This window comes from Phragmites australis, chromosome 22, assembly GCF_958298935.1.
Source record: "Phragmites australis chromosome 22, lpPhrAust1.1, whole genome shotgun sequence".
NCBI classification, from domain to species: Eukaryota; Viridiplantae; Streptophyta; class Magnoliopsida; order Poales; family Poaceae; genus Phragmites; species Phragmites australis.
In genome coordinates this window covers 212,882-221,614 of record NC_084942.1, presented here as the reverse complement: position 1 = coordinate 221,614, position 8,733 = coordinate 212,882, and the positions used below count along the sequence as shown (strand labels likewise).

Sequence of the window (8,733 nt, the reverse complement as noted above, 5' to 3'; positions counted from 1 at the left end):
AGAAATTAGCAACGGACTAGACACATATGTAAATATACAAATTATTAGGATTCAAGAACCAAAAGTTCATGTCAGCCTAAATTAACTCCAATAGGACGCTTATGGTAAATTGCAAATCGCTATTTATATGTACTGAAAAGTTAGGAACAGCCAATCAATCATTTAAATGTCATAAGCTTTAGCTGAATGAGACCACATAGATCAAAGCTGATAAGACTTCTCATTGTGGTGGCATGCATGATATGGAGGAAATATTTCGGTTCTGCCCCACATATTCCGCTAGGTGCACAAGTGGAGTAAGGCCTTGTATCGTGGTCATGGTCCCTAGAACCTTTTCACATCAAATTCATTAGAACCAAGGCCAGTTTGCAGTACTGATTCTACTATAGAATTTAGTGGAATCTTTACTGATTCTACTATAGAATTTTGTTTTACACCTCCATAAAAGGTGTTGTTAACTAGCTAAGCTACTGTATCCAAAATTAGAGCTAAATAAGTGCTTTTGAAAAACCTCCGCAATGCCAAAACAGCCTCACTACACTTCGCCCGTGCTTCTGTTTCCTTTCAACACAGTTGATTCTTTTGAGAAACTGTAATGTAGTCTATGCTATAATGAAAACTACATCAAAATAATACAAAATAGAAGGGAGAAAAAATGAGATATGTGCACATCCGAATATTTTAAGAGGCTGCCAACAGTACTTTTACTGTTCCAGTACTCCTTGTCAAAAGGATAGCAAGACGAGTGGAAATAACTTGAGGCTACTTCAGAGCGCCAACAGGGCCTTGGATTCTACATATTGGCATAGTGGTCATACATGGTGATCTAAGTGCAGGTACATTTCAATTAAGAGAAGAAGCTACTCCAATTGAGGCACTATGTGCAACATTTTAGGTACGACTCTCTTTTCCATGTGTACAGGAGATGGTAAACAAGTTTTTGTTTTCAAATTGAAATTTCTCGTTCTTCCCTATTGTAGGTAACAATACATTCCTACCAGAGTGAAATCTATCCCTACATAGGCTTGACGAGGCCTCTTGCTTTGCATATTTTCTTCTTGAAATGCACAGATTTAAGGAAACCCAAGAAAGGACGATAAGCTGGATGATGCGACCTTAATTTACGTCTCCGCTTTTCTGCAAAATGAACAAGACATTAGACTTGTTTGGAAGATAGAAATATAATATCAACTTTTTTGTCTTCTTAAAACACAATGTTTTAAATATCGAAAAAGAATATCAGTTTTTCCCTGATCGAAAATCTAGTTGCAGCACTGTTCTTGTCTAATCTTGTGATATCTGAAGTACATACTGAGTACATATTGAGCTCGATACAATCCATTGAAAAATTTCCTAAATCCTATCCTATTGCCCCTTCCCATCTAAATGGAAGATAATGCAAAACCCATTTATCATCACACAAAATTTGGTATTAGTACAAGCATAAAAAGAATTAACATATCACAAAAAGGCAGTATTCACCGTAACTAGCTCAATAGAACTAAGAATAGGAGAGTAGGATACAACATATGTAGGTATCACAAATTAAAAAAGTTAACAATTAGCAGTTCATATCTTACCTGATTTAATTGTGGATATCTCAACCTTACCACTTGGATAAGAATAATTCAGCAATTGCTCATGTGGTTTAGCAATATTTTTCTCCAAAGAAGCATAGGTTTCTTCAGAGTTTTGTTCTTTCAGATCATCACTTACACAATTTGCGTCAGCGGATCTTTTATCATAAATATAACCAGTTGAGCTGGTCACTTGACCATGGAATATAGGCTCCACTGAAAGAAAAAAAATCTTGTTTTTATGTCAGTGGATTCTACTTCACCCACAGCAGTCTGTTCTATGTTTTCATCCATGTTTTGCTCTATTACTTCCTCATCATCTATCCCACCTGGGGGACACTACTGGTTTCGAAGCACCACTGTAAGCTTCAGTATCAACTGGAATATCATTAGACTGCTCCACATCTGTCGGACTCTTTCTTTGGGTCACCTCGTGTAGCTCATACCAGTCCCTGGATCAGTAGCTGGTACGCACGAACTCCAACAGAAGTAGACATCACAGTCATACATCGAATAAATACGATAATAGAGCATAATACAGAGTTCATTACAACAGAAGCCCGAAGGCATAAATTAACAAACCCTCAAAACACAGCGGAAACACATAAAAGCGACCCAAGCCCTACAGGCAGCTTGAGTGCAGACGAAACCGGCTTCTCTAATCTTCATCTTCTCTTTCGACGAAGTCAGCCTTTGGATCATCTGGATCCACAATTAGCAAATGTGAGTACATAAGGTACTCAGCAAGTCCTACCTCAAGGGGGAAAATTTAGATGCTTAAAGGTAGATCAAGGATAAGGCTATAGAGTCTTTTAGGTTTTGCGGAAAGCTAGTTTTGTTGATGCAAGGTTCATTTTGCAAAGACTAACTTTAATAAAAACACTTTCGAAGAGAAATACATAAGTTGAGTTTATGGGGGTTGACGGCCCTGGGGGAGATACATCCGTCCCGCCAGTTCCCACAAGTCTTCTGCCAGAGGACACACAGTCCAGGAGGCTTAGGGCACAAAGCCAAAATCCTTCTTTTCGAAAACATAGGCACACAGCCCACGCACACACCAAGGAGATACTCACGCCGAAAAGCTAATTATTGTGACCAAACCATAGTATATCCTTGACCGAGGACACGGCTATCCGGATAGGTTTAACACTCTGCAGAGGTTGTACACTTTACCCACAAGATATACACAGACTCCCACCTTAGCAACTGGTGAAGCTGTCATAACGAGACGCAACGACCTCACAACGAAGCCACAATATCCACCCATGGGGCACTAAGATACCAGAGGTCTTAGAAGATTCACGGGAAGGACCACTTAGCAATCCCAAGGCTTTGACATAGCCTCAATCAATATCACCAGCCGGACCTTGGGCTACACACTACCCAAGTCTTCTCCTGATCCCCATTGCCACTACCGGCCTCCGGGTGGGTACCGCACTACGTCAGAGGGGTTAGGTCAAGTCCTGCCCATACAGGCCATGTGGTTGTACGAGTGGATACTAGGTGAGATGTCACAGCGAACCGGTCCTTATATGACCGAGGCAAGAGTCTCCCAGCAAGAACACCACAAAGGCGAACCTTGCTCCAAGGTAGTTCCCACCTTCGTGGGGCACCTTACTCACCCTCGTCAACACTACTCTAGAGTTTTCACAAGAACACAAGTTTTACACGCACACGCACCAAGCACACATCACTTCATATTGTAAAGCATGATTGTAATATATAAATAATCTAGTTCTTTCTTTTGAGTAAAGCAATCCTAAGCATACTAGTAAACAAGCATTCATCCAAACAATCATTATAGTTGATGTTGGGAACCTTCTAGGGTTTCAATGAAGTAACGGTAACAATAACAAGGCATGAGATAAACAAGCTGGGTCATAACTATTCTAGCATTTCTTAAAAAAAATCACAACTATTAATTTAATCATGCATACTCCTATTGTTTGAAACAACGGCTCTACGGGTTATATTTAAAAACATAGGATCAACATGATCAACGGTTGTAAGACTTGCCTTTGTTGAAGTTCTCGTCTGCTCCTTCTTCAAACTCCGGGTCCTCGGGGTCTTCCTCGAATGCTCCTTCCTCTAATAATCGCAACAACGACATAGGCACAATCAATCAAGCAATTAAAACAATGATCAAACAATTTACAAAAATTATGAAATTGATATGATTGGATAGATCTTGAATTTAGATGAATATCGGTGGAAGAATCGATGAAAATGGAGTTAAAACGGAGGAGAACGGGCTTCGAAAGTTTTGCTAGGAGAGAAAATTCAGAAAAAGAAAAGGGGAGAATATTTCCGGAATATTTTGTTGAGTCGGCTCGGGATTGGACTCGGCTCGCGGCTCAGCTCGGGCTTACGGCTCACGGCTCAGGCTCTCGGCTCGGCTTGGCTCAGCGGCTTGGTTTTGTCGGTGGGCTCAGCGGCTCACGGCTCGGCTCGGTTTTGCGGCTCGGCTCGGCTAATATGGGGCCGACTCGTCAGCTGCAGAGAGAGGGGGGTATAAAAGAGAGAGAGAGAGAGCAGAGAGAGGAGAGGGCCGGCGGCTCGGTTGTGGAGAGCGCGAGGGGGAGAGAGAGAGGGGCGGCTCGGGCGGCGGTGGTGCTCACCGGCCGGATCTGGCCGGCGGGCGGCCGGGGCCGGGGAGGCTGGCGGCTGGCAGCGGGAGGGCGGCGGCCTGGCGTTGGGAGGGCGGCGGCCGACGACCGGAGTCCCAGGCACGCCCAAGGGGAGGGAAAAGGGGGGAGAGGAAGAGGGAGGAAGGGGCCGGGGGAGGCTCACCGGCGGCGACGCGCTCGGAGAGAGGTGGCGGGGTGCGGAGGGGCTCGGGAGAGAGAGTGAGAGTGAGGTGGGGGGAAGAAGGCACTGTTCACCCCTTTATATAGGGGTCGGCGACCGGCGGGAGCGCGGGGCGAGGCGGCTCGGGGCGCGAGGTCTACCGGCGCGGCGCGCGGTGATGGGACAGCGCGGCGCGGCAGCGGCGGTGGCAGACGGGTCACGGGGAGGGGATGGAGGAGAGAGGAAGAGAGAGGAAAGAGAGAGAGAGGGGAATAAATTTAGGGATTTGACAACATCCTTGTCGCCAGAGCAAACATTAGAAACAGAAGGAATTTCATGATCCAGTGGGGTCTTCTCCCTCTCACAGGTGGTGCAATCTGTGTGATATTTTGTATAAGCCTTAGCATTATAAAGGATTTCATTACATTGGTCAGGACCCTTATCCTCAAGACTAGTACCAGAAAGCTCCATACCCTGGGGAAGAACGGAACATGCTATCTTAGCACTATTGTCAGCCACAATGAGGTTCAATCTGCGTGATTCTGTTGCATCTACTTCCATTGCATCCTGAGCAAACCCAACATGCTTTTCGATGCTTTTCAAGTCAACAGAATGGCCAGAACAAGCATGCACGAAATGATCCATAACATCTACATTGTTTCGAGGCTTATCCAGAACAGCATTCTGATGACTGAAATATGTTGGCAAGATAGACAGGCCACAATCCATTAGAACTTCACCTCTGCCAACTTGAACAGTCTCTTCTTTGAGTTTGGGATGGGATTTCTTCTTCATCAGTAGACTGCTCTGACAGTTTAGCAACGACAGATGGACCAGGATTGTGAGATTTTTCATGAGACACTTCTATCACAGCATATATGGGTGAACTAGGTAGTTCATCTTTGTTGGAAGAAGGTTCCAGCTGATTTGTCTCTGTGAATTGTAGATCACTTGTGCATGATACAGAATCCCAACCAATCCAATCATCAAGCTTGAATTTTGTTGAATTCAACTGTTCACCTGGTAACAGTCTATCGATTCTAATTGTTTCTTTGTAGAAATGTTTCTTCCTCAGAGCCTTTGAAATCAATGACCTGACAATGAACAATTGATTGCATCACAATTGACGCTAAATTCCTACCTTCCTAAATAAAAGTTGGCGAAGTAAATTGGCAGAACGGCAAATTGCAATCAGAGAGCTGAAACTAAATAACAAAGTGTTGCTATTTTCAAAAACCAGAAGATGCTCCCTTGCATATGGGTTACTGTAATATGATCCATACATAACATACTCTAGCAGAAACTAGCAGAATCAGTAAGTGATGCGTGGCACAAGCTATCATAATTCCTGAAATAAGACGCCTGACAAAAATAGAACTGACCTGCAGTTTGTGGAGATAGCAGCTTTTGCTCGGTGCATGGGAAGGAAGAGCAGATAAGCACATAGATTGATAACATCATAGGGCCCTCTGATTTCCGTAGCAGTGTGAGCAGCACTTGAGATGATGAGATTCTTTCCTTTAGTCCAGTCCACCAAGAGCTGAGAAGAATAGAATGTGTTAGGGGCTAACTAGTGATTGATGTTGAATTGGGAGAAGGGGGGAAAAAGGGCAGGCAGGAGTAGAATAACAAAGCAACCTTGGCTTCAGCTAAGAGGATTTTCCTTGAATTGACATCAGTAGCGACGATGGGGGAGTAGGCGATCTTGAAATGCAGTGCCCTCTGCAGCGCAATCTTGAGCATGGGGAGCTTGAGGCGGAAGGGCAGCTTGTGGCCGTGGGAGAAGTCGATGGAGATGAGATCAAGGTGGTGGGAGTGGGGGACCTGGCAGAGGTGGTCGAATGCGGCCTGGGTGAGGGGGCGGGCGGCGACGAGGTCGTAGGTGCGGAGGAGGCGGGAGGTGGAGGGGGCGAGGGCGGAAGCGGCGGCGGAGTCGAGGGAGAGAGTGATGCGCGTGTACTGGCGGAAGGGCTCGGAGATGGGGGAGGCGAGGCGGCGGCGATGGAGAGCAGCGGAGGAGGGGAGCGGGATAGAAGAGAAGGGCGGGAAGGGTTGGGTCCGAGTCAGCGAGGAGGCCGCGGTTTTTACTCTCTCACGTACAATACTAGATATGATATGGTTCCTCTCCAACTCCAACTATCATCGTCATGTTCCTCTCTCTGACAAGATCAGGATACTTGCCGTCGAGCTCGAGGTCCCATCTCTCACATCGACGTACTCACTGCCCAGATCAACATCCCCGCTGACGAGCTCCATCGTCAAGCCTATGGCCGCTGCCCCTATTTGGTTAAGCTCATATTTTTGGGTTTTAGCTTTTCTAGTTTTTGGTTTTTTTAATAATTTTTTAGTTTCTAAGCACACTAAAAATTAGAAAAGCTCATTTCAGTTTTTCAGTCCTTATGTCATTTTCTCAAAAACTAGCTTTTTAACTTTCAAAAAATCAACTCATAACTGAACTATTTAGCTCTTAAATTTTGGATACAAATTTAATTCTGAAATTTAAACAAAGGCAAAATACGTAGAACATATACGATGCATTACTTAGATTATTCTTGTTGCAAATGCATAGCAGCAGGCTACTCAAAATAGTACTCCTACACATAAGTATGAAAATAAACAGATTAAAAATCCATTCTTATGTTAGACTCGTCAAAAGACAAGTAAGGCAGTGCCAACTTGACGCAGTGGAGGATCGATGTAGCAAGATGACCGAAGCAGCGCAGATGGTGGCACAAATGACGCTGCCTAGAAACCTAAATGTGGCCCCCATGCAGCAACTCTGCAGCAATGACTTGGAGATACCGCTTGCTTCCCTCCTTGACGCACAACGAGGAATAAAGTCGACACGGAACAACAGCTCAACTCCATACCACAAACGAGCTCAGAAAATAAGACGAAGAATGGGGTGGAAAAAGTGTTTTGGAAAAAGTGTTCTCGACCTCACATCTCAGGAGATCTTATAGCAGCAATTACCTTTAGTAAACGATGCAATCACTACTGTAGGACGAGTCATCCATACCCTTTTCACTATCGGTTCATAAGCTCTAACGGCCGATCAATCAGAGAGTCGTTAAGAACCGACAATGATACCCACTATCACTACTAGTTCGTAATCCAAACTAGTAATGATACAATACTACTGATTGGTGTTATAGACTGTTAATGATACTTTTTTATCACTATCGATTTATATTATAAATTGGTAGTGATACTTATTTATTATTATTGATTTATAATATTAATCGGCAGTGATACAATATTATCAGTTAATGTTATGGACCGTTAATAATATATCAGTTCATAAGCTCAACCGATAAATCAATAATTGAGATAGAAACGGCAGTGACAAGACACCCTTCTATAAGTATCTCTGACACTCTGCTCCCTATCTCACTATCTTGATCATTCTGCTCCTCATCTCACTCTAAAATAATATTGATCCCGATGAGTAGTGGTGGTCTATAAATATCCCTCGTGTCTGTCGTCTCCTTTCACCAACCTTGCTATCGTCCCCATCACCAACCTGTGCCGACTCGCTCCCCATCAGTGATGAGAGATTCAATAGTAGTGAATGAAAAAAAAAATCAACTAAGTAATGGTCAAATTAAGCGTCATAATTAGCCCTAAGAAAATGCTGATTTCAAACGTTGTAATTAGCTACTAAAGGACCCCTGACTATCTCAATGAAAAGGAACTCACACGGTTAGCGAAAAATTAGTGGAGTTGTCACTGATACACGACATGACACGGTGCAGACGACCGCGACGGGACAGCAATGGCACCAGCCGGTGGAATGGTGCCTCCACTCGTGACTTCTCTCATGTAGGAAAAAGGCGAGAGAGAGGGAAGGATGAAACTGACTTGTGGGCCCACTCTTCTTTTTTGTTGCGTGATTGCCACTTAATCTCCACGTCAATATCTATACAACAAAACAATTGAAACATCAGCGCCAACGTGGAGCAAAACCGGGATAAAAACGAGTCAGGGAGGCATGTTGCATAGTATTGGTAGTTGGGGAAGTAACAATATCTGATAATTGACGGAGCTAGGTAAAATAGATTTTTCCTATATAAAATATAATTATTTAATGAATTATTATTTATATTGATCAGTAAGTAGGTAATTTGGTTGTGAAGCTCTTTATTTTATTTTTATATTTTTTATATGATTTATAATTTTATATTATTACGTGGGACAATAATTATTCACAAATTAGCATATATGTTGATTGACGATTATGTTTCATATATCATGGTTATAAATATATCAAGTCAATAATATGAACATGTGTTAAATAATATGGTGTTTGATAGATTCATCTTGAGATATTATTGGGATTGTTATACGTTGTTTCATCAGTTATAATCTC

The 8,733-nt window shown here is 43.2% G+C and overlaps 1 pseudogene; it reads right to left on the bottom strand.

Annotated features, from left to right (window-relative positions):
* Positions 1–756: 756 nt before the first annotated feature.
* LOC133905323 (uncharacterized) lies at positions 757–6,620 on the bottom strand (annotated as a pseudogene).
* Between the last annotated feature and the right edge of the window lie 2,113 nt (positions 6,621–8,733).